The following is a 27,057-nucleotide window of genomic DNA, read 5'->3' as shown; positions in this document are numbered from 1 at the left end:
AACATGGCAAGATGTTCTTGCTTAGGGCCTCGGCGTTGGCTGTTCTTTTTGGTTCAAATGTTCTGCGCAGATACCTGCATGGTTTACTCTCATTTGATTCACATCTCTGCTCAGGTATTACTTCATCAGAAATGACTTTTGTGACCAACCTAGAAAAAAGAACTTCCCCCCTTTCCCTTTGCACTGCTTCATCTTCATTCATACCAGTAGCTGAAGCTGACATAAATATGCTTATCCGGTTTCCATCCCCACTAAAACAGATGTTCCCTAAAGATAGGACTTTCATTCACTTATATATTTATCATCTGGAGCAATGTCTAGTACACAGTATGAATTCTGTTCATACTGTATCTGTTCATGAATAAATAACTTGGTGATATGCCAAAATGCCAATAGCAAATTGTATTGCGATTAGGTGTATTTATAATAGGTTTTCTACTTTACTGAAGGAAGTGAAGCAGTAAGAACTTTAATTCTCAAAACTACATCTAAGCACCTATCAGTATCTGCATACTCTGCTTGTCATTAAGTCAAACTATCAATGTTGTTACCTCGATACAACCTGTGTACCAGGTCCTAACCTCTCTAGGACAGGATATTGTTTCAAGAATTCAATTATTCCTTCTCTATCAAATTCCTGTCTATGGATCTTTCCCAGGAACAAACAGGAGCTATTTCTCTCATCTTAAAAAGTCTCAACTTGCTTTTCCCACCAGCCTCACTTTTTTTCTCTATTCCTCTATGTAGCAAAAATGCCAAATAGTTGTTTGTATTCATGGTCTCTCATTCCTTTTCTCACATTTTCTCTTAAATTTACTCCTTAAGGTTTTGCCTCAAGCATTAAATGAAACAGATTGTGAAGGTTATCACTGGCAATGATACAACTAATAATCCTCAACTCTTAGTTCTCATCAGACTTAAGCATTTGGCAAAGATGAATGTTCGCTCCTCTTTGATAAAGGATCTTGTCTTAGCTAGTGGGACAGTACACTTTCAGGGTCGTTCTCTTAAATTTACTGGTCCCTCCTCAATATCGTTTGCTAGTTGATGCTCTTCTCCCCCAACTCATAATTTCACAAGACACAGCCTTGGTTCTCTGACTTTCTGTGTACACTCATTCCTTGCTGCTATCACTCTGTCTCATGGCTTTACACACCATTGCTGATGATCCCCAAATTCGTATACTAGCAAAGACCTTGCCCTGGACTCATTCCTGGATCCAACTGCCTACTCAGCATCTCTATTTGTTGTCTTTCCTGTCTGAGTTGATCAAACTCTATACCTCTATGGGCTTAGGCAAAAACCTGTGAAGATATTCCTGACCACCTTTTCCTACCCTTGGTCTGGCCATCTTACCTCCACATCCAATCTCTAGCATAACCTGGTAACTCTACTTTCAATATGCATTCGGAATCCAGCCGTTTTTCACCATTTGTACTCTCATCACCCTGATGTCTGCCACTGTAACTGTCACGGGATTACTGAAATAGCTTCCTAACTGGTTTCCTGGTTTCCATGCTTGCCTTCTACATTCTAATCCCAATTCAGCGGTCAGGTGCTCTTTTGGAACACAGTATTTCTCTTCTTTGTGCAGAACTCTCACGTAGCGCCACCCAAGTTGGACAGGTGATAGTGGAGAGTTCCAACAAAATGTTATCCACTGGAGGGAATGGCAAACCACTCCAGTATACTTGCTGTGAGAACCTCACGGACTGTATAAAAAGGCAAAAAGATATGACATGGAAGATGAGCCCCCGAGGTCAGAAGATGTCCAACATACTACTGGGGAAGAGCAGAGGACACCTACTAACAGCTCCAGAGAGAACGACGCGGCTAGGCCCAAGTGGAAATGGCACTCAGTTGTGGATGTGTCTGGTGATGAAAGTACCATCCAATGCTGTAAAGAACAAGTACTGCAGAGGAACTTGGAATGTTAGGTCCACGAATCAAGGTAAACTGGACATGGTCAAGCAGGAGATGGCAAGAGGAAACATCGACATTTTAGGAATCAGTGAACTAAAATGGATGGGAATGTGTGAATTTAATTCAGACAACCATTATATCTACTACTGTGGGCAAGAATCCCATAGAAGAAATGGAGTAGCCCTCATAGTCAACAAAAGAGTCTGAAATGCAGTACTTTCGTGTAACCGTCAAAATGACAGAATCATCTTGGTTTGTTTCAAGCCAAACCATTCAATATCACAGTAATCCAAATCTCTGCCCCAACCACTGATGCTGAAGAAGCTGAAGCTGATTAGTTCTATGAAGATCTCCTAGAATTAACACCAAAAAAAGATGTCCTGTTCATCATAGGGGACTGGAATGCAAAAGTAGGAAGTCAAGAGATACTTGGGAGTAACAGACGAGTTTGGCCTTGAATACAAAATGAAGCAAGACAAAGGATAACCGAATTCAGCCAAGAGAATTCAATTGTCATAGCAAACACCCTTTTTCAGCAACACAAGAGATGACTCTCCACATGGATATCACCAAATGGTCAATACCGAAATCAGACTGATAACATTCCTCATAGCTGAAGATGGAAAAGTTGTATATAGTCAGAAAAAACAAGACTTGGAGCTGACTGTGGATCAGACCATCAGCTAGCTCCTCACAGCAAAATTCAGGCTTAAGCTAAAGAAAGCGGGGAAAACCACTAGTCCAGTAAGGTATGACTTAAATCTCCTATGAATATACAGTGGAGGTAACGAATAGATTCAAGGGATTAGATCTAGTAAACAGAGTGCCTGAAGAACTTTGGACAGAGGTCCGTAACCCTCTACAGGATAATAAACCATAATACTGAAGAAAACATAATAAATAGGATAAACCATAATACTGAACATAGCTGTAATACTGATCAAAACCATCCCAAAGAAAAAGAAATGCAAGAAGGCAAAGTGGTTGTCTGAGGAGGCTTTACAAACAGCTGAAGAAAGAAGAGAAGTGAAAATCAAGGGAGAAAGGGAAAGGTACCCCCAACTAAACGCAGAGTTCCAGAGAATAGCATGGAGAGACGACAAGGCCTTCAATGAACTGTGCGTAAAAAACTTCATGAAAACTACCTTCATAAAAACAGAAGGTAACAACAGAAAGGGTCAGACGAGATCTCTCCAAGAAAATTGGAAATACTGAAGGCACATTTCATCCAAAGATGGGCACGATAAAGGACAGAAATAGTAAAGCTCTAATAGAAGCAGAAGTAATCAAGGGGAGATGAAAATACACAGAAGAACTGTACAAAAAAGATGTTAATGATCTGGATAACCCTGATGGTGTAGTCTTTCACTCAGAGCCAGACATCCTGGATGTGAAGTCAAGTGGGCCTTAGGAAGCACTGCTGCCAATAAAGCTAGTGGAGCTGATGGAATTGCAGCTGAGCTATTTAAAATCTTAAAAGATGATGCTAGTATAGTGCTGCACTCATTGTGTCAGCAAATTTGGAAAACCCCACAGTGGCCACAGGACTGGAAAAGGTCAATCCTCATCCCATTTCCAAGAAGGGCAGCACTAACGAATGTTCAATCCACCAGGCAACTGCACTCATCTCCCATGCTAGTAAGGTTATGCTCAAAATCCTCCAAGCCAGGGTTCAACAGTTTGTGAACTGAGAAAGTGCAGATCTTGCAAGCTGGGTTCAGAAAAGGCAGAGGAACCAAAGACCAAATTGCCAACATTTGCTGGATCTTAGAGAAAAGCAAGGGAATTTCAGAAAAATATCTACCTCTGTTTCACTGACTATACTAAAGCCTTTGTGTGGATCATAACAAACTGCAAAATTCTTAAAGAGATGGGAACACCAGACCATTTTACCTATTTCCTGAGAAACCTGTATGTGGGTCAAGAAACAAGTTAGAACCTTGTATGGAACAACGGACTGGTTCAGAATTAAGAAAGGAGTACGACAAGGCTGTTTACTGTCACCCTGTTTATTTAACTTATATGCAAAGCACATCACGCAAAATGCCGGGCTGGATGAGTTACAAGCTGGAATCAAGACAGCCAGGAGAAATATCAACAACTTTAGATATGCAGATGACACCACTCTACACACACGCTTGGCAGAAAGTGAAAAGGAACTTAAGACCCTCTTGATGAGGGTGGAGGAGAGAGAAAATGCCGGCTTAAAACTCAATGTTAAAAAAATTAAGATCATGGAAAAATTAAGATCATAGCATCAGGTCCCATCACTTCATGGCAATTAGAAGGGGAAAAACAGGTGGAAGCACTGACAGATTTCCTCTTCTTGAGCTCTAAAATCACTGTGGATGGTGACTGCCTCCATGAAATCAGAAGATGACTGCTTCTTGGCAGGAAAGCTATGACAAACCTAGAGAGTGTGTTAAAAAGCGAAGACACTACTTTGCCGACTGAGGTCCGTACTGTCAAGGCTATGCTATGGTCTTTCCGGTAGTCATGTATGGATATGAGAGCTGGACAATAATGAAGGCAGAGTGCTAAAGAATTGATGCTTTTGAACTGTGGTGCTGGAGAAGACCCCTGAAGGTCCCTTGACTGCAAGGAGATTAAACCAATCAATCCTAAAGGAAATCAACCCTGAATATTTATTGGAAGGATTGATGCTGAAGCTGAAACTCCAATACTTTGTCCACCTGATATGAACAGCTGACTCACTGGAAAAGACTTCGTCACTGGGAAAGACTGAAAATAGAAGAACAGAGTGATAGAAGATGAGATGGCTGGATGGTACCACAGATTCAATGGACATGAACTTGGGCAAACTCCAGGAGATGGTGAGGGACAGGGAAGCCTGGTGTGCTGCGGTCCATGGGGTCACGAAAAAGTGAGACACGACTTGGTGACTGAACACCACCACCTATTATCTCAATGACCTCATCCACCATCTCCCCCTTGTTCTTGCCCTTCTCCAGACACAATGGCTTCCTTATTTTTCTTAGAACATGACATACACGTTCCTGCCTATGTAAGCCTTTGTGACAGCTGTCTTTTCTACCTGGAATTAGCTTCCCCTGGATATCCACTTGGTTTTCTTAATCCCCTTAAGAACTTAATGGGGCCTAAACAGACCACATATTTAAAATCCCACCCCCACTCCACTCTGCAGCTCTCAATGTCCCTCACTCTGCTCTATTTCTTTGATGGCACCATGACCTTCTAAAACATTATACAGTTTTCTTATTTTATGTTTACTTTTCTGCATCCTCCAGCAGAACGTAAAACCTACCAGAGCAAGGGCTTTTATCTGCTTTTGTTTACTGAAGTAAACCAGGCATTGAGAACGAACACTACCTGGCACATGATGGAAGGAAATTAAACATCTGTTCAAAAAATAAATGAAGGCAAAAAACCAGTAAGCATAATGTGTGGGGTAGGTTAGGGGGACAGAGAGGGCAAGGAGTACCACTAGGAAGATATGAACTTGACAAAAGTAGAGTATAGAATCTTGTGTCCTCCCCATTTCCCATTTAAGATAAGTCCAAGAGTTACCTAGAAATGAAGAAAGCTGAGCGCTGAAGAATTGATGCTTTTGAACTGTGGTGTTGGAGAAGACTCTTGAGAGTCCCTTGGATGCAGGGAGATCCAACCAGTCCATTCTGAAGGAAATCAGTCCTGGGTGTTCACTGGAAGGACTGATGCTAAAGCTGAAACTCCAATACTCTGGCCACCTCATGTGTAGAGCTGACTCATTGGAAAAGACTCTGATGCTGGGAGGGACTAGGGGCAGGAGGAGAAGGGGACGACAGAGGATGGGATGGCTGGATGGCATCACTGACTCGATGGACGTGAGTTTGAGTGAACTCCGGGAGTTGGTGATGGACAGGGAGGCCTGGCGTGCTGTGATTCATGGGGTCGCAAAGAGTCAGACATGACTGAGTGAGTGAACTGAACTGAACTAATGAATTATCAAAAGGAGAAATAAACAATCCTGTTTGCAACTGCTTCAAAAAGAACAAACTATATAGAAATAAATTTAGCCAAAGAGGTAAAAGATATGGATATTGAAAACTGCAAGACAATGATGAAAGAAACTGAATATGATACAAATAAACAGAAATTCCATGCATGTGCACTGGAAGAATCAATATTATTAAAATGTCCATACTACGTAAAGCAATTTACAGATTCAACACAATTCCTATCAAAATTCCAATGGCATTTTTCAAAGACATAGAACAAACAATCCTAAAATTTATATGAAACCACGAAGACCCCAAAATGCCAAAGCCATCTTGAGAAAGAAGGACAAAGTTGGAGGCATCATGTCTGCTGACATCTAACTCTATAATGAAGCTACCGTAATGGAAACAGGATGCCACTGCCAATAAAAACAGATGTACAGATGAATGCAAGCGAGTAAAGGGCCCAGAAGTAAACCTGTGTGTGTATGGTTGATTAACTTATGATAAAGGAGACAAGAATGTTGTACATGGGGAAATGACAGTCTGTTCAATAAAGGGTGCTAGAAAACTGCGCATCCTCATGACAAAAGAATGACACCGGACCACTATATTACACCATACACAAAACTAAACTCAAAATGGATTAAAAGCTTGAAATATAAGACCTAATACCATAAAACCCTAAAACTCCTAGAAAAAAACAGAGATGGTAAGCTCCTTGATACAGAGCTTGGTGATGGTTTTTTGAATCTGACATCAGAAGCAAAAGCAATAAAAGCAAAAATAAATAAGTGGGATTGGATCATACTAAAAAGTTTATCCACGACAAAGGAAACCATAAAAAAATGAATAGGCTATGTACTGAATGAGGGAGAACATTTTCAAATCATACATCTCATATGAGGCTGATATCCAAACTATATAAAAACACAAAACTCAATAGCAAAACCCCAAACAATCCCAGTAAAAAAAATTATAAATTACATATGTAATACATAGTCTATTTAATATATTCCAATGTATACTATTAGTTATTATAAAAAAGACAATAGCAAGTATTGGCGAGGATGTGGTTAAAGGGAACCCTTGTGACTTGCTGACAGGAATGTAAACTGGTACAACCACTATGGAAAACAGTATGGATGTTTCTTAAAAAAGTAAAATAGAACTCCCATATGACCCACCAATTCCACTTTAGGGTACTCATCAAAAGAAAAAGAAAACCCTAACTGGGAAAGACACACGCACCCCCATCTTCACATATTCCCAACAGCCAAGATATGAAAGCAACCTAAGTGTCCAGCAAAAACGCAGTGGACAAAGAAACTGTGGGGTGGGAGACCAGATGGCAGAGCAGAAGGACATGAGCTCACTTCCTCACTCAAAAACACCAAAATCACAGCTAAATGACTGCAACATACCAAAACAAGTTTTCTATATCCACACACAAAGAAGCCAGGATACTGGGATACTCATAGGATACTAGGTCAGACCTGCATGCTGGTACTCCGCTCAGAGAGGTGAGTAGTGTCGGGAGCTCATTTTGAGGACAAAGACAAGGGTGGCAGGAGTTCTGGAGAGTACTCACTGGTGTGAGCCCTTCTGGAGGCTGACACTCTTATTAACAGCCTGTAGGCCCCAGTATGGGGACACCTCAGGTCAAATTATCAACAGGACAGGAACACAGCCCCACCCACTGACAGACAGGTTGTCTAAGTCTTTCTGAGCCTACAGTTGCCTACTAAACACACCCCTTGATATGGCCCTGTCCAGCAGAGGGACAAGATGCAGCTCTACCCACCAATGGTCAGGAACCAGTCCTTCCCATCAGAAGGCTTGTAAAAGTCTCTTGGATCAGCCTCATCCAAAAGGGAGCAGACAGCAGAAATAAGAACTACAGCTCTGCAGCCTGTGGAAGAGAAACTGCAATCACAAAAAGTCAGATAAAATGAGACAGGAGAGAAATATGTCCCAGATGCAGGAACAAGGTAAAGCCCCAGAGGGGGAGATAGGCAATCTACTCAAAAAATAATTCAGAGTAATGATAGTAAAGATGATTCAAGATCCTGAAAAAAGAATGGAGGCACAGGCCAAGAAGATGTAAGAAATGTTTAACAAAGACCTAGAAGATCTAAAGAAGAAATGAACTAAAATGAACAATACAATAAAATGAAATGAAAAATACTCCAGAAGGAATCGACAGCAGAATAAATGATGCAGAAGAACAGAGAAGTGAGCTGGAAGACAGAATGGTGGAAATTTATGCCATGGAGCAGAATAAACAGAAGAATGAAAACAAAAAATGAGGACAGTTTAAGAGACCTCTGGGACAAAAACAGATGCACTAGCATTCACATTATAGGGGTTCTAGGAGAAAAGAGAGACAGGACCTGAGTAAGCATTTGAAGAGGTAGTAGCTGAAAATATCCCTAATATGGGAAAGAAAAAAAAAGACATCCCTAAGTCCAGGAAGCAGAGTCCCATTTAGTATAAACCCAAAGAGGAATACACCAAGACCCACAGTAATCAAACTGACAAAATTTAAGATGAAGAATAAATATTAAAAACAAGGGGAAAACAACAAATGAAATGCAAGAGAAATCCTGTAGGGCTATCAGCTAATTTTTCAGCAGAAACTCTGCAGCAGGGAGTGGCACAGTACATTTAAAGCGATGAAAGGGAAGAGCCGACAACCAGGAATACTTTACCCAGCAAAGCTCTCATTCAGATTTGACAGCAAAATCAAAAGCCTCACAGATAAGCAACAGCTAAGAGAATTCAGGGCCACCAGACCAGTTGATAAAGGAACTTCTCTTCGTGGAAAAGAAAAGACTGCAACTAGAAACAAGAAAATTATGACTGGCAAGTTCACAGGTAAAGGTAAACATACAGTAAAAGTAGGAAATCATTGACACACAAATATGATACCAAATCCAGCAACCATGAGTAGAGTACAAATGCAGGAAAATGGAAACACATTTGAAATTAAAAGACCAGCAACCATGAGTAGAGTACAAATGCAGGAAAATGGAAACACATTTGAAATTAAAAGACCAGCAACTCATGGTAACTGCAAACTGAAAATCTACAATAGATACATACACACAAAAGAAAAAGGAATCCAAATACAACTCTAATTATCAAATCAAGAGAACAGAAGAAGAAAAAATAAGAGTGTCAAAAACAAATCCAAAACAATTAAGATGGCAATAAGAACAGGCATATTGATACACTTTAAATTAAATGGATAAATGCTCCAACCAAAAGACACAGACTGGCTAAATGGATACAAAAACAAGACCTGTATGTGTGCCGTCTACAAGAGACCCACTTCATATGTAAGCACACATATAGACTAAAAGTGAAGAAAACATAGGCAGCATACTCTTTGACATAAATCACAGCAATATCTTTTGGGATAAACCTCTTAGAGTAATGAAAATAAAAACAAAAATAGTGAAAGTTAGTGGCTCAGTCGTGTCTGACTCTTTGTGATCCCATGGACTGTAGCCCACCAGGCTCCTCTATCCATGGAATTCTCCAGGCAAGAGTACCCGCGTGGGTTGCCATTTCCTTCTCCAGAGGATCTTCCCAACTGAGGGACTGAACCTGGGTCTCCTGCACTGCAGGTGGATTCTCTACTGTTTGAGCCACAGGAAGCCCTCAAATGGGAACTAATTAAACTCAAAAGTTTTTGCACAGTAAAAGAAACCGTAAACAAAGCAAAAAGACAATCCACAGAATGGGAGAAAATATTTGCTAAGGATGCAACCAACAGGGGATTAGTCTGCAAAATTTATAAACAGCTCAAGGAGGCAATATCAAACAACTAAATAACCCAATCAAAAAATGGCTAGAAGACCTAAATAGACATTTCTCCAAAGAAGACACACAAATGGCCAAGAGACACATACAAAGATGCTCACCACCACTGACTGTTAGAGAAATGCAAATCAAAACTATAATGAGATATCACCTCAGGCTGGTCAGAATGACTATCATCAAGTTGTCTACAAACAACAAACGCTGGAGAGTACGTGGAGAAAAGGGAATGCGCCTACACTCTTGGTGGGAATGTAAACTCGTAGGCACTATGGAGAATAGCATGGAGGCTCCTTAAAAAACGAAAAATAGGGACTTCCCTGGCAGTTCAATGGTTGGGACTCCACACTTTCAATACAGGGGGCACAGGTCCGATCTCTGGTGGCGAACTAAGATCTCACATGCTGCATAGCCAATAAGTTTAAAAAAATAAATAAAAGTGGGTGTTAACACAAAAACTGAAAACAGAACTATCATATGATCCACCAAGCCCACTCCCGGGCATATATTCAGAGAAAGCCATTGTTCAAAAGGATGCATGCAACCCAATGTTCATCACAGTGCTGTCTGTAAGAGTCAAGACATGGCACCAACCTAAATGTCCATGGACAGATGAATGAAGATATGAGATATACATATATATATAAATGGATGAATTAAGATATGGGAGATATATATATATATATATATATATATAAATGGAATATCACTTAGCCATTAAAAAAGTGAAATAATCCATTTGCAGCAACATAAATGAACCCTGAGATTATCATACTAAGCTAACTCAGAAAAAGACAAATATCATATGATATCACTTACATGTGACATAATACAAATGAACTTGTTTACAAAACAGAAAAAAGCTCACAGACTTAAATGACACACTTATGATTATCAAAAGAACGGTGGAAGGAAGGGATAAATTAAGAGTTTATAACTGAATCACTTTCCTATATACCTGAAACTAACACATTGTAGCTCAACTATAATATAAAATATACATTTAAAGAAATAAAGAAATTATGGTATCTATACACAATGATCATTCCGTCAGAAAAAAGAGAATGAAATCTTGTCACTTATTATGGCAGGGATGGAACTTGGCATGATATTAAGTGAATGAAAAGTCAGAGAGGAAAAAAAAAAACCAAATGCTCTGTCTTGTATGTACAATCTATAAAACAAACAAAAAACTCCAAGTGCACAGATACAGACAGATTGCCAGTTGCCAGAGGTGAAGGGAGTCAAAAAAATGCAATTGCAAAACAAATATAGAAATTCTGAATCATATTCAAAAGGCAAACCTTATAATACACACATGTATATGTTAAGCATGTGTGCACACCAAGTTGCCTCAGTTGCGTCCGACTCTTTGGACTATGGACTGTAACCCACCAGGCTCCTCTGTCCATGGGATGTGCCAGGCCAGAATACTGGAGTGGGCTGCCATGCCTTCCTCCAGGGGATCTTGCTGACTCAGAGATCAAACCAGCATCTTCTACGTCTCTAGCTCTGGCAGGCAGCTTCTTTATCATTAGTGCCACCTGGGAAGCCCATACATGTTTATATATACGCTAAAAATACATATGAAGACCTACGAGACCTTCTAAAACTAACACCCCAAACAGACGCTCTTTTCCTTATAGGGGACTGGAATGCAAAAGTTGGAAGTCACGTAACAGTTGCCTGGAGTAACAGGCAAATTTGGCTTTGGAGTATAGAATGAAGCAGGGCAAAGGCTAACAAAGTTTTGCCAAGAGAACGCGCTGGTCATAGCAAACACCCTCTTCCAACAACACAAGAGATGACTCTACACATGGACATCACCAGATGGTCAACACTGAAATCAGATTGATTATTTTCTTTGCAGCCAAAGATGGAGAAGCTCTATACAGTCAGCAAAAACAAGACTGGGAGCAGACTGTGGCTCAGATCATGAATTTCTTACTGCCAAATTCAGACTTATAAATTGAAGAAAGTAGGGAAAACCACTACACCATTCAGGTATGACCTAAATCAAATCCCTTACGATTATACAGTGGAAGTGAAAAATAGATTCAAGCGATTAGATGTGATAGAGTGCCTGAAGAACTATGGATGGAGGTTCGTGACATTGTACAGGGGACAGGGATCAAGACCATCCCCAAGAAAGAGAAATGCAAAAAAAGCAAAATGGCTGTCAGAGGAGGCCTTACAAATAGCTGAGAAAAGAAGTGAAAAGCAAAGGAGAAATGGAAGGATATATCCATTTGAATGCAGTCCAAAGAATAGCAAGGAGAGATAAGAAAGCCTTCCTCAGTCACCAATGCAAAGACATAGAGGAAAACAATAGAATGGGAAACACTAGAGTTCCCTTCAAGAAAATTAGAGATACCAAGGGAACATTTCATGCAAAGATGGGCTCCATAAAGGACAGAAATGGTATGGACCTAACAGAAGCAGAAGATATTAAGAAGAGGTGGCAAGAATACACAGAAGAACTATACAAAAAAGATCTTCATGACCCAGATAATCAAGATGGTGTGATCACTCACCTAGAGCCAGACATCCTGGAATGTGAAGTCAAGTGGACCTTAGAAAGCATCACTATGAACAAAGCTAGTGGAGATGATGGAATTCCAGTTGAGCTATTTCAAATCCTAAAAGATGATGCTGTGAAAGTGTTGCACTCAGTATGCCAGCAACTTTGGAAAACTCAGCAATGGCCACAGGACTGGAAGAGGTCAGTTTTCATTCTAATCCCAAAGAAAGGCAATGCCAAAGAACGCTCAAAGTACTGTGCAATTGCACTCATCTCACATGCTAGTAAAGTAATGCTCAAAATTCTTCAAGCCAGGCTTCAAAAGTACATAAACCATGAACTTCCAGACGTTCAAGCTGGATTTAGAAAAGCCAGAGGAACCGGAGATCAAACTGCCAACATCCACTGGATCATGGAAAAAGCAAGAGAGTTTCAGAAAAACATCTACTTCTGCTTTATTGACTATGCCAACACCTTTGACTGTGTGGATCACCACGAACTGTGGAAAATTTCTTAAAGAGATGGGAATACCAGACCACCTGACCTGCCTCTTGAGACATCTGTATGCAGGTCAGGAAACAACAGTTAGAACCTGACATGGAATAACAGACTGGTTCCAAATAGGGAAAGGAGTATGTCAAGGCTGTATATTGTCACCGTGCTTATTTAACTTATATGCAGAGTACATCATGAGGAACGCTGGGCTGGATGAAGCATAAGCTGGAATCAAGATTGCTGGGTTATCAATCACCTCAGATATGCAAATGACAACACCCTTATGGCAGAAAGCAAAGAAGAACTAAAGAGCCTGTTGATGAAAGTGAAAGAGTAGAGTGAAAAAGTTGGCTTAAAATTCAACATTCAGAAAACTGAGATCATGGCATCTGGTCCCATCAGTTCATGGCAAATAGATGGGGAAACAGTGGAAACCACGTGACAGATTTTATTTTGGGGAGCTCTAAAATACTGCAGATGGTAACTGCAGCCATGAAATTAAAAGACACTTACTCCTTGGAAGAAAAGTTATGACCAACCTAGACAGCATATTAAAAAGCAGAGACATTACTCTACCAACAAATGTCCGTCTGGCCAAAGCTATGGCTTTTCCAGTAGTCATGTATGGATGCTGAGAGTTGGACTATAAAAAGAAAGTTGTGCGCCAAAGAATTGATGCTTTTGAACTGTGGTGTTGGAGAAGACTCTTGAGAGTCCCTTGGACTGCAAGGAGATCCAACCTGTCCATCCTAAAGGAAATCAGTCCTGAATATTCATTAGAAGGACTGACGCTGAAGCTGAAACTCCAATACTTTGGCCACCTGATGGGAAGAAATGACTCACTGGAAAAGACCCTGATGCTGGGAAAGTTTGAAAGTAGGAGGAGAAGGGGAAGACAGAGGATGAGATGTTGGAGGGCATCACTGACTCAATGGACATGAGTTTGAGGAGGCTCCAGGAGTTGGTGATGGACAGGGAGGCCTGGTATGCTGCAGTCCACGGGGTTGCAAAGAGTCAGACACGACTGAGTGACTGAACGGAACTGAAAAATACCTAATGAGTTAAACGTTAAATCAAATTGAGCTGATCAGAGGACATGTGAATTAGTATTCTGAAAACAATGAATTTATCAAAATACAGTTAAGAGTTTTCAAAGTGATGTAACATATAGAGTCTTGCCAAAAAACTAAATAGAAAGGCAATGTATAGATGTTTTCTTTTTTTTGGCCACACTGAGCGATACATGAGGGATCTTGTTTTCCTGACCAGGGATCAAACCCAGGCAGTGAAGTGTGGAGTCTTAATCACTGGACCACCAGGGAACGCCCAACATACAGACTGGGAAAAAATATCTGCACATCATGTATCTGATAAGGAGTTACTATCCCCAATATATTAGGCGTTCACACACCTCAACAGCAAAAAAGCAGAGTAATCTGATTAAAAAATGGACAGAGGATCAGAACAGACATTTTCCCAAAGATCACATATAGATGACCAAAAACTGCTCATGATTAATTACCAGGGAACTGCAAATCAAACCCACAATAACATATCGCCTCACACTTATCAGCATGGCCATAATCAGAAAGACAAGAAATAACAAGTATTTGGTGAGGATGCAGAGAAATAGGAATAATCACTGTGTAATGCTGGTGGGAATGTAAACTGGTACAACAAATATGGAAAACAGTATATAGGTTCCTCAAAATATTAAAGACAATTATCATATAACTCAACAATTCCACTTTTGGGTATTTATCTGAAGGAAAAGGAAACACTAATTCAAAATGATATATGCAAACCACAACAGATGCACACACACACACAAATAACACAAACACAACACTAAAGACAGTCATCAAACCAAAAAGGAAGGAAAAAAAGAAGATGGTCAGAAACAAATCCAAAACAATTAAGAAAATGGCAAGAAGAACATACACATCGAAATACCTTAAATGTAAATGGATTAATGCTCCCACCGAAAGACACAGACTGGCTGAATGGATACAAAAATAAGACCAGTATATATTCTGTCTACAAGCGATCTACTTCAGACTAGGGACACATATAGAAAGTGAGGGGATGGTAAAAGATACTCCATGCAAATGGAAATCAAAAGAAAGCTGGAGCAGCAACACTCCTATCAGACACAACAGAGGAAGGACACTACATAATGATCAAAGGATCAATCCAAGAAGGTATGAGAACTGTAAATATATATGCACCCAACACAGGAGTGCCTAAATACATAAGGCAAATGCTAACAGCCATAAAAGGGGAAATTGACAGCTACACAATAATAGTGTGGAACTTTAACACCACACTTTCACCAATGGACAGATCATCCAGACAGAAAATCAGTAAAGAAACACAGGCCTTAAGTGATACATTAAACCAAATGGACTTAACCTATACAGGACATTCCATCTGAAAGGAGAATACACTTTCTTCAAGTGCACATGGAACACTCTCCAGGACAGATCACACTTTGAGCCACAAATTGAGCCTTGGTAAATTTAAGAAAAATGAAATCATGTCAAGCATCTTTTCTGCTCATAATGGTAAGCAATTAGAAATAATTACAGGGGGGAAAAAACCTGTAAAAAACCCACAAATATGTGGAAGCTAGTGGATGTTACTAAACAACCAATGGATCACTAAAGAAATCAAAGAGCAAATTTTTAAAAACCAAGAAACAAATGACAAAGAAAACATGATGATCCAACCTCCATGGGATGCAGCAAGAATAGTTCTAAGAAAGAACTTTATACCAATATAATTTTACCAGAGAAAACAAGAAAAATCTCAAACAACAACCTAATCTTACACCTAAAGCTACTAAAGAAAGAAGAACAAACAAAACCCAAAGTTACTAGCAGGAAAGAAATCCTAAAGATCAAACCAGAAATAAATGAAATCAAGACACAACAACAGAGAAGAACAATGAAACAAAAAACTGGTTCTTTGAAAAGAAAAAACAAAATTGACAAATCATTAGCTAGAGTCATCAGGAAAGAAAAGGAGAAGGTTCAAATAAATCAGAAATGAGAAAGCAAAAGTTACAACCAATATCATGGAAATACAACAGATCATAAGAGACTACTATAAGCAACTATACACAAATAAAATAGACAACCTAGGAGAAACAGATAAATTCTTAGGAAGGTACAACCTTCCAAGACTGAATCAGAAAGAAACAGAAAACATGAGCAGACCAATCACAAGTACTGAAATTGAAACTGATAAAAAAAGACTCCCAAGAAACAAAAGTGCAGGACCAGATGGCTTCACAGGCGAATTTATCTCTATCAAACATTTAGAGAAGAGTAAACACGTATCCTTCTACTGAGAGAAAGAAGAAAGTCAGTCACTCAGTCATGCCAGACTCTTTGCGACCCATGGACTGTCGCCTGCCAGGCTCCTCTGTCCATGAATTTTCCGGGCAAGAATGCTGGAGTTGGGTGCCATTGCGTCCTCCAATCCTTCTACCACCCTTTTAAAACTCTTTCAAAAAACTGCAGAGGGGGCTTCCTTGGTGGTTCAGAATCCACCTGCCAGTGCACCCGGAAGATCCTACACACCACAGGGCAACTAAGCCAGTGTGCCACAACTGTGCCTTCAGCCCGCGCTCCGTGACAAGAGAAGCCACGTGAGGAGGCCATGCACCGCGACTAGAGAGTAGCCCATTCGCTACAACTAGAGAAAGCCTGCACATAGCAACGAAGACCCAGAGCAGCCAAAAACAAACACATGATTCTTAAAAGAAAAAAAAATCGCAAAGGAACACTCCCAAGCTCATTTTACAAGGCCACCATCACCCTGATACCAAACCAAAGATACCACAACAAAAGGAAATTACAGGCCAATATCACCGACGAACATAGACACAAGAGTCCTCAAGACAACACTAGCAAACTGAATCCAACAACACGTTAAAAGGGTCATACACCATGATCAAATGGGATTTTTCCCAGGGATGCAAGGGTTTTTTTAGTATTTGCAAATCAAGGTGATACACCACATTAGCAAACTGAAGAATAAAAACCATATGATCATCTCACTGGATGCAGAAAACTTTTGACAAAACTCAACACACATTTATGATAAAAATGCCCCAGAAAGTGGGCAGAGTAGAAACCTACCTCAACATAATAAAGGCAATACATGACGAAACCACAGCTAACATCATTCTCAACAGTGAAACACTGAAAGTATTTCCTCTAAGATCAGGAACAAAACAAGAATGTCCACTCTTGCTACTTTTATGCGATAGTTTTGGAAGCTCTAGCGATGGCAATCAGAGAAGAAAGAAGAGGAATTCAAACTGGAAAAGAAGTGTAGCCACCGCTTCAGATGACACGATACTACACACAGAAAATCCTAAAATGCTATCAGAAAACTACTAGGGCTCATCGGTGAATTTGGTAAAGTTAGACGATACAGAAAGACATCTCTTACATTCCTATACACTAACAACAAAAGACAATAAAGAGAAATTAAGGGGAAAAAACCCCAGGACTTCGCTGGTGGTCCGGTGGTTAAGAATCCTCCTGCCAATGCAGGGAACATGGGTTCAATCCCTAGTATGGGAACTAAGACCCCACATGCCACAGGGCAACTAAGCCTATGTGCCACAACTACGGAAGGAGGTGTGCCCTAGAGCCTGTGCTGCGCAACAAGAAAAGCCATCGCAATGAGAAGCCCCCGCCCCACAACAAAGAGTAGTCCCTGCTCTCCACAGCCAGAGAAAGCCCATGAGCAGCAATGAAGATCCAGCGCAGCCAAAAATAAATAATAATAATAATAATAAAAATCCCATTTACCATCACATCAAAAGGAATAAAATTCCCAGGAGTAAAGCTACCTAAGAAGGCAAAAGACCTGTACTCTGAAAACTTTATAAGATGCTGATGAAAGTAAGCAAAGATGATACAGATGGAGAGATATACCATGTTCTTGGAATGGAAGATTCAATATTATCAAAATTGTTATACTACCCCAGGCAATCAACAGATTGCCAATCAACAGGGCAATCAACAGATTCAATGCACTCCCTACCAAATCGCCAATGGCATCTTTCACAGAATCACAACAAAAAAGTTTACAAGTTCTATAGAAACACAAAAGACCCTGAATAACCAAAGCAATCTTGAGAAAGACAGAAGCTGGGGCAATCAGCCTCCTTGAATTTGGACTGTACTGGCACAAAAACAGAAATATAGATCAATGGAACAGGATAAAGTCCAGAGATAAAACCATGCACCCATATTCAAGTAGTCTATGACAAAGGAGGCAAAAACAGACAATGGAGGAAAGATGGTCTCTTCAGCAAGTGGTGCTGGGGGTACCTCCCTGGTGGTCCAGTGGTTAAGAATCTACCTTCCAATGCAGCGGACTGAGGTTTGACTCCTAACGGGGGAACTAAGATCCCACGTGCTGTGGAGTAACTAAGCCCACGCAGCCGCAGCTAGAGAGCCCCTGCACCAATACTGAGCGTGCATGCTCTGTAGCCTGTGTGCCACAACAAAGGCCCAGTGCGGCCACAAAGAAAAAAGATTTCAAACACTCAAATATCCTTAAAAAAAAAACGGGGCGGGGGAGGGGGACTTCCTTGGCAGTGCAATGGATAGGAATCCACCTTCCAATGCAGGAGACATGCATTTGATCCCTGGTCAGGGGAGATTCCACATGCTTGGGAGCAACTAAGCTCGGGCACAAGTACTGAGCCCAAGTGCTGCAACTGCTGAAGCCTGTGCACCACAGCCTGTGCTCCCAACCAGAGAAGCCACTGCAACGAGGAGGCCGTGCACCGCAGCTAGAGCGCAGCCCCCAATCTCCACAACTAGATATAGTCTGTGCAGCGACGAAGGCCCAGCGCAATTGAGACGATGCAACCAAAAATCAGTAAGTATGTAAATGACAGTAATCTAAAAAAGGGGGGTGGGGGGAAGTGGTGCAGGGAAAACTGGACAGCTACATGTAAAAGAATGGAATCAGAATATTCTCAAACACCATACACACACACAAAAAAACCCTCAGCCTAAAGACCTAAACTTAAGACTGCATACTATAAAACTCTTAAAGGAAAACATAGGCAGAACACTCTTTGACATAAATCGAAGCAATATCTTTTGGGATTCACCCCCTACAGCAATGAAAACAAAAACAAACAAATGAGACCTAATTAAACTCAAAAGCTTTTATACAAGAAAACCATAAACAAAACTAAAAGACAACCCATAGAATGGAAGAAAATATTTGCAAACGAAACAACCGAGAGATTAATCTCCAAAATACACAAACAGCTCATGTAGCTCAACATCAAAAAACCCAACCAACCCAATAAAAAAATGGGCAGATCTAAATGGATGTTTCTCCAAATAGGGCTTCCCTGGTGGCTCAGCTGGTAGAGTCCACGTGCAATGCAGGAGACTGCCTGCAATAAGTAAGAGACGTGGGTTCAATCCCTGGGTTGGGAAGATCCCCTGGAGAAGAAAACGGCAACCCACTCTAGTATTCTTGCCTGGGAAATTCCATAGACAAAGGAGCCAAGCAGGCTGCAATCCACGGGGTTGCAAGAGCCTGACATGATTTAGTAACTAAACCATCAGCACCAAATCAGACAGACAGATGGCCAAGAAGCACATGAAAAGATGCTTAAAATTGGAAAAATGCAGATCAAAGCTGAAATGGGGTATCACTTCACACCAGTCAGAATGGCTATCAGCAAAAGAATCTGGAAACAATAAATGCTAGACAAGGTGTGGAGAAAAGGAGATGCTCCTGCACTGATGATGGGAAGGTAATTAGTGTACCCATTATGGACAGTAGTGTGGAGCTTCTTAAAAAAAAACAACTAAATACAGAACGACCATATGATCCAGCACTCCCACTCCTATGCACCCTAGTGTTCACTGGAGCTTCCCAGGTGGTGCAATGGTAAGAATCTGCCTGCCTTACGCAGGAGACGCAAGAGAAGTGCATTTGATCCCTGGGTTGGGAAGATCCCCTGGAGTAGGAAATGGCAATGCACTCCAATATGCTTGCCTGGACAACCTCATGACCAAAGGAGTGTGGCTGGCTACAGTCCATGGGGTCACACAACTGAGCAGGCACGCACACAATGTTCATTGCAGCATTATTTACTTACAATAGCCAAGACTCTTAGTCATGTCTGACTCTTTGTGACCCCATGGACTGTAGCCTGCCAGGCTTCTCTGTCCACGGAATTCTCCAGGCAAGAATACCAGACTGGGTAGCCACTCCTTTCTTTGGTTCCTTCTGGACCAAGGGACCAGAGCCAAGATATGGAAGCAACCCTAAATATAGACGTGGTACGTATATACAATGGAATATTACACAGCCATAAAAGAGCAGAATAATGCCATCTGCAGCAACATGGATGGACCTAGAGACTGTCATACTATGTGAAGTAAATGAGACACGGACACATAACACATGATATCACTTCTATGTGGAATCTACAAAAATGGTACAAATGAACTTATCTTCGAAACAGAAATAGAGTCACAGATGCAGAAAACAAACTGCGGTTACCAGGGGGTTGAGGGAGTGATATACTGGGAGACGAGGGCTGACATGTACACACCATTTATGTAAAACTGATAACAGTGCACATTTCACTGTCTTTTTTTTATATTAAGAGAAAAGATATTTCTGATGAGCTAAATAAACCTCTGGAGATGAATGAGCAGCGTAACTAATTTACCCATTACTGTCTGTCATCTTCAGACAACAGTCAATAGCCTCATCTTACATTTTGTATTTCTTTGCATTGTGATGGTTTTGCATGTTAATAAAAATGAAAAAGCATTGCAGGTGTTTTAGTATTTGTTGTATAGAAAATATAACTTTTTAATCTAAAAAATAAAAAAGTAAAAAAAACTGACAATAACGACCTGCTGTAAAGTACAGGGAACTCTATTCAGTAATGACCTACATGAGAAAAGAAATCTTAAAAAAAAGTAGATATATGTATAACCTATTTACTGTACACCTGAAACTAACACAACTATATCAACTATATTCCAATTAAAAAAAACCAAACACAAAAAGATATATACAGTCTTCCACTGCAGCATTATTTACAACAGTCAAGACACAGAAACAACCAAAATGTCCATTCATGGATAAATCAATAAAAAAAGGTTTGGTATATATAATGGGATGATTATTCAGACACTTAGAAAAGTGAAATCTTGCCATCTGAGACAATGTGAATGGGCTTTGACGGCATTACACCAAGTCAAATAAATTACATCGAGTCAAATAAATTAGAGCAAGACAAATATCACATGGTCTCACTTACATGTGGAAACCAAGAAACAAAAGAAAATTAAGCTCATAGAAGATAAGGGGTAAGGGAAAAGCATGATGAAACTACAAACTCCCAATTATAAAATATAAATCATAAAATTATAATAAAATTTAATTATAAATTATAAAATACATCACAGGGATATAAGGTACAGCATGATGACTAGAGTTGTTAATATTGTATTGCATATTTAAAAGTTCCCAAGACAGATCTTAATTCTTCATAAAAAAACTTTTTTTGCAACCCTGGTGACGGATGCTAACTAGACTTACTGTGGTGATCCTTTTGCAGCATGTACAAGCATCGAATGATGTTGCACACCTGAAACTCATGTAGTTATATGCCTACTATACCTCAAAAAATACTTTTACAAATAGTTATTTAAATATTTGTTAAAATTACTTGCTTTAATAGTTTTAGATTCCGAAAAATTGCTTGTGATATGTTCAATTCCTCTAGATGTAGTTTGAGCCACATAATTTTAGTACTACTCCATTTTGCAGTTTAGAAAAGTAGAAGGCTCCACGTTCGGAAGTAAACCGACAGTCCTAGTCTTTCTTGAGCAATCCAGTTTAAATTCATTCTAGTACGAATTCACAAGGGGTTTGAAAGCAGGCTTCAAGTGACCGAAGACACAAGAATGAGACATTTCAAGAAGGCGACCCCTCGATATTGGGGTAGGGAAATCACCCCTGTAGGCTTTAAGACATTCACCTGGCTAAAAATACGGTGCTAGGCTGAGGACCTTCCTCCCAAACCCCTGTGTTCCCTGGACTGTTTACTTGGCACCCGGTGGACAAGAAGCCTCCTGGCCGCCTCCCTTTCCTTCCCATCCCGGGAGCGCCGCGGGACCATTCAGGCATCGAAACTGGTAACGGGCGAGGCCGAAAATGCCCTCCCACAAGACCCAGTCGACGTAACGCCTGCTCTGGAGAGTGGCAGGGAGTGCGGGCCGGTTCACCCAGTACCTGGGGAATAGGCGCTTCCCGCCTCGGAGCGGACAGAAGTGGCGCAGTCAGGACGTCGGCCCAAGGTACCTACTTCCACGACCACCTCTCCCGCCGCAGCAGAGATCGCAGAGGTGGGCCGACGACCCGGAAGCGCTCGCAGAAGCTGGAAGTGACAACACAGGGGTGGGCCGAGAAGCCCCGCCCCTTCCCGCTCCCGCCATCCACTCACGCCTGAGAAGGCGGGGTTGCGGAGAGAGGAGCTTGGAGGCGCAGTTTTCAAGCCTACATCGCTCACCCCACTTAGATCCCGAGTAACTCACCAGGTTGACTACATAATGAATAAGAATTATAACTTTACAGGTTGTCCTTCACTATTAGACACACTATTAGAAAATCTAAGGCAGTCCCATTTTATGCCTGCAGCGTGTTTAGCGTAATACTGTTAAAGACCCTGTAAACTGAAGACAAACTCTTAAGTTTACAGCAATAATTCAAAACAGTGCGCAATTAACACAGCAAGCGCTTGGTTTGTGAACCATATAGTATTTTGATTTGGGAGAATCTGTATTTAAAACTTGTGCCTGCTGCTGCTGCTAAGTCGCTTCAGACGTGTCCGACTCTGTGCGACCCCATAGATGGCAGCCCATCAGGCTCCCCCGTCTCTGGGATTTTCCAGGCAAGAACACCGGAGTGGGTTGCCATTTCTTTCTCCAATGCGTGAAAGTGAAGTCGCTCAGTCGTGCCCGACTCTTAGCGACCCCATGGACTGCAGCCTAACAGGCTCCTCCATCCATGGGATTTTCCAGGCAAGAGTACTGGGGTGGGGTGCCAGTGCCTAATACAAGACAAATACTTAAATATATATTCGCATTGTGTAATCTCAAGTGGTATCCTGTGGAACAAAGGAAGCTGGAACATGCACAGCTGTTTGCCCTTAAGCAGCTGAACAGTGATTAGAGGAGTAAATGCAAAACAAGTGCTACCATTTGGAACCTCTGAGCAGGTCCACAGAGTCAACAGGTTATTATTTATGCTGTTTTCAGCCACTTAGTGAACTGATGTCACTGTGGATTCCCCATGACTGAACTAATTCCAAACTATGAAATACAAAGTGTGATTATCCTTAAGATAATGTTTAAAATTAAAGCAGGATGAATTCTTTACCCCTCTGAATAGGAAGCAGCACCCAAAGTACAGAAACGAGAGTAAAGGTCTAAAACTATTTGAAAAGCTTGCAAGATAAACTTTGTAAAAATTCTGTAGTGAAATGGGACACAGAAAAATGTGATAAAATGAGTCAAAAACAAACTTTACAATTAATTTATTTAAATTCATTAATGTTGCAAAAATATGGTGTGCAACAAATCAGGACACAAGTTATTGTATTCCTAACAAGTCAAAGAAAATATTACATCTTAGTATCAATAAATCAAGACCAACCCTAGTATTTCTTACAGGGACCAACCACATCAACAGCTTGCACACACAGTTTTTGGAAGTGAATCTCTCTCACTGTAAAAGGAGAGCACTGGGCTACACAACGTTATGTGAATAGTGGTAACATGATCACAGTACGTTAACTGTGTCTAAATGACAGCATGTGAACTTAGAGTAAGAAAAATGTTTGAATTCTTGGAATACACTTATCAAAGTGCGTTAGTGTCTAACGAATTCTGAATTGTGTTCCATGTGCCCCAAAGTCTGTGCAAGTCAGTGCCCTGAACATCACAAATATTTACTAGCTAGTTTACGTAAATAAAACTGTTTAAGGGGCATAACTTTAGAAAATTCAAATACAAAAAGTGCAGTGGAGTAGCTAATTAACATTACTTTCCAAGTTCCTCCCTAGCTAAATTGAATGTGAAAATGTATCAAAATTTCAAAATGCAAATGTTTTAACCTCTTGCAGAATGTCTTATAAAACAGAACTAGCTATCTGAAAGAGATAATAATTCTTTAGTAACATGAAAGCACTAAACCTTTGATTTTCTTCTGTTGTATGATGTATTAAGTGCTTTATGTAGACTTTCCATAGCATTTTTAAAGTAGTTCTCAAAACATAAGAAATTAGGTAGATTTACCATATATAGCTGCAGCAAAGTAACAGTTCTCTTCAAATTTTAGTGTCACTCCTTGCCGGTCAACACATTAGTTTCAATTACCATTTACAACTTCAAAGGAAAGTTACATTACTAGGACTCATCACTGATCTGGGTCTAATTTATTCAGAATCTTGGGGTAGGAAGAGAAGGGTGAAAGGCTTCCCCACGTAATTCTTCTTTACTATTACAACACTAATAATCTCCCACTTCTCTTACCCAGCTGACCTTCTCATGCAAGCATGCAAGTCTAAGTCCTTAACTTTCTGCCAGCAACTCAAATTCCACAATCCCTATTCCCAACAGAGTACTTGGTCTAACTTTTAAGTGCGTTAGTTCTTCTAGATATCCCACCCTTCTGCGATCTGTGATCCATTTCTCAAATGTCTATACAGGATAAGAAAAAACATAAGGCATGTAAAAACAGAATGGGGTAGCCATATCTATCTATTTTCAGTCCATCTCCTCCTCCTCCTGATTAAGCAATGTTAGCAATTCTCCACATATAACATGGGGCAAAGGATGAAACTACTGTCACCTTATATACAACCTTTCCAATCTCATTAGGAAACTGGACTGTTCTACTTGATAATCCTAATGCTAATTTACCTGTCAACTGAAGAAATCTAAAAAGCCACTTCTGTATTAATTCAAACACTTTCAAATTCCCTGAGCACTCCCATGACAACAGCCAGAGTAACAGAGTCATTTACAAGAAGGCTCTATCAAAAAAGCAGATTCCTTACCTTTTTAAGTTCTGGAATTGCAGCTGAAAGACAATCTAGCTACCTATATAAACCTGTCTATCAGCAAATTTCAATATTCAGTATAGTTACTAAATAACGATGTCCATTTTGGAACAATACATTAAATGTTTACCAGCCATGAAATGTCAAAAGTAACCTATCCCATAACCCTACATTTTAACCTGAGCATTGTAATTGCCAACATTCTCTATTTAAACTTGCTTCTGTATGAAGAGACAAAGAAAGAAAGCAGAAGGAAATATACATTCTCATTGGAGGTATTACCAGCCTTTGCACACTTCACTCCAGTCTCCTTATTCATGTATTTTGTATGTAGCCTGCAATATTCTGTAAATTCCTGCTTGATACAAAAAATGGTACCAACAGCTGCCATATATAGTACTTCCCTTAACAAGGACACATTCAGTGGCATCTTAGATAACAACTAACTTTATCCCTAGGCCCTACTTAGAATTATATTTCTTTACATATCCCCCCACCCCCAGTTAAAAAGACTATGAAGCTTAAATTGTGGGATCAATATATTGATTACCCTTGGTGCTAATAAGGAATATGTCCAAGAAGAAACACAAATTACTTTATGAGAAACTTCTGACTAAAAAAAGAGACACTCCAAACTCAAACAAAACAAAAAATAGTGACAGAAGCATCAAATTAAGTTAAATCCATGATCCCAGCAGAAAGATAAAACACAATTCTATCTATTTATCTTAATCAGTAATGGAAAATTAAAATTAAATGATACAGGGAAAATGTCACATAGTCACATTACTATTTATAAATAACAATTTAATAAATACTTTTCCTCTAGCCTACGTTTTATGATCTTCAGTCTCATAGTTATGAAACATTATGGGGCATGTCCCTGGACCAGATTCCATTAAGGTATAGGTTAGAACAGGTATTCTTTTAAATGTAGTGATTGATAGCACACCCCTTTGCTTATATCACATTCCCTCTGAATTTTAATGTTCTAATAGAATATAGGCTACCTCTCCTTCAAAAAAAAAAGAGTAGGAATATGCACCACTTTTGCAACAAGTTGTATCTATAGTCAGGAACAATGCTTGTGAAAGCAAAAGTCAATAAACAGTAACAGGCTGAAACTGAAGAACTGGGTACTAAGTGGGGAGAAAAGTCACTTATTAAAAAGCTCAGCCCAGTTTGAAACTACTTTTCAGATGAAAAAAAAATCACTTAAAGCACTCTACAAATATACACTCTAATCACAAATAAATTCAGTATGATCCTTTATTCATAATTCTCATGTAATAAATTCAGAAGGAATTTATTGTGCCTAAATTGTTAGTTTGCATTTGCAACACAAAGTATTTCTAAGATCTGAGCAAGCAATATGGTTTTGGTTTTAGTCACTGTAATGACGATAGTTCAGGATCTGCCTACAACTGCTGGATCCAAGTCAAGTCAGAGGGCTGCTGAGGGAAAAGTCTCATCCTGGGAATCCTCCAGCCTCTCTCAAAATAGGACTTGGGTTAGCGTGTCAAGTTTATGAGTGGAGAGGACAAAGAGTAAAGGAAATTCTCTTCTGTAATAGAAAAGTTTATACTGAAAACAGTAATGATAAAAGCCAATCTAGGATAGAATAAAGTTTGAAGGTTTAGCTCTCATTCTTCTCAATTTCACTACTCTTTTCATATAAATTACCTTATGTGAAGGTCTGGAGTATGGTATGACCCTTAAATTAGACAAGTACTGAGTTCACCAAATATATGAGTCCCACAAATATATTAGACCAATCTGTTGCTTCTGGATGATTTTGTGTGTAATTAAGTTCTACCTGGGGGCATAAGTACAATTTCAATGTAGAGTCAAGGTACTTACCAAATTAAACAAGGACTTTATATGCTTATACCAAATGAGTCATCCGCAACACCACAGTATGATGATGCTCTAAGACTTACAAAATAACTTAGTTTACAGTACTGTCAACACAATTTAACAGAAAATGTGAAAACACACCACACCTAACTAGGTCGAACACCTGATAGGAAAGTGTTTTGGTAAAGTGCCCACATTGAACGCAGTTAAAAAAGCAGCCCTGTTTTCTAAAGAGAAGACGTGACAGCGAGTAACTCATCACATTCTCTAACTATTACACTGCACTCACACAAATTCATAAGAGTGATATCCTGGACACATAGCTTATTTCACATTAG

The 27,057-nt window shown here is 40.0% G+C and overlaps 1 protein-coding gene and 1 non-coding gene across 3 annotated transcripts in view; one reads left to right on the top strand and one right to left on the bottom strand.

Annotated features, from left to right (window-relative positions):
* Window positions 1-22,179, bottom strand: part of GTF2A2 (general transcription factor IIA subunit 2) — a 31,804-nt gene extending 9,625 nt beyond the window's left edge. The window contains exon 1 of one of the 2 annotated variants that reach the window (XM_024997800.2): window positions 22,106-22,179. The gene's annotated coding sequence lies outside the window, so the exon portion shown is untranslated. 2 annotated transcript variants of the gene reach the window in all.
* LOC112448616 (small nucleolar RNA SNORA19) lies at window positions 20,358-20,484 on the top strand. The gene has a single exon (XR_003036999.1). It is a non-coding gene; the product is annotated as a small nucleolar RNA SNORA19 (small nucleolar RNA).
* Window positions 22,180-27,057: the final 4,878 nt, after the last annotated feature.

Source organism: Bos taurus, chromosome 10 (assembly GCF_002263795.3).
Source record: "Bos taurus isolate L1 Dominette 01449 registration number 42190680 breed Hereford chromosome 10, ARS-UCD2.0, whole genome shotgun sequence".
NCBI lineage: Eukaryota > Metazoa > Chordata > Mammalia > Artiodactyla > Bovidae > Bos > Bos taurus.
This window is presented reverse-complemented; position numbering and strand designations above follow the sequence as displayed.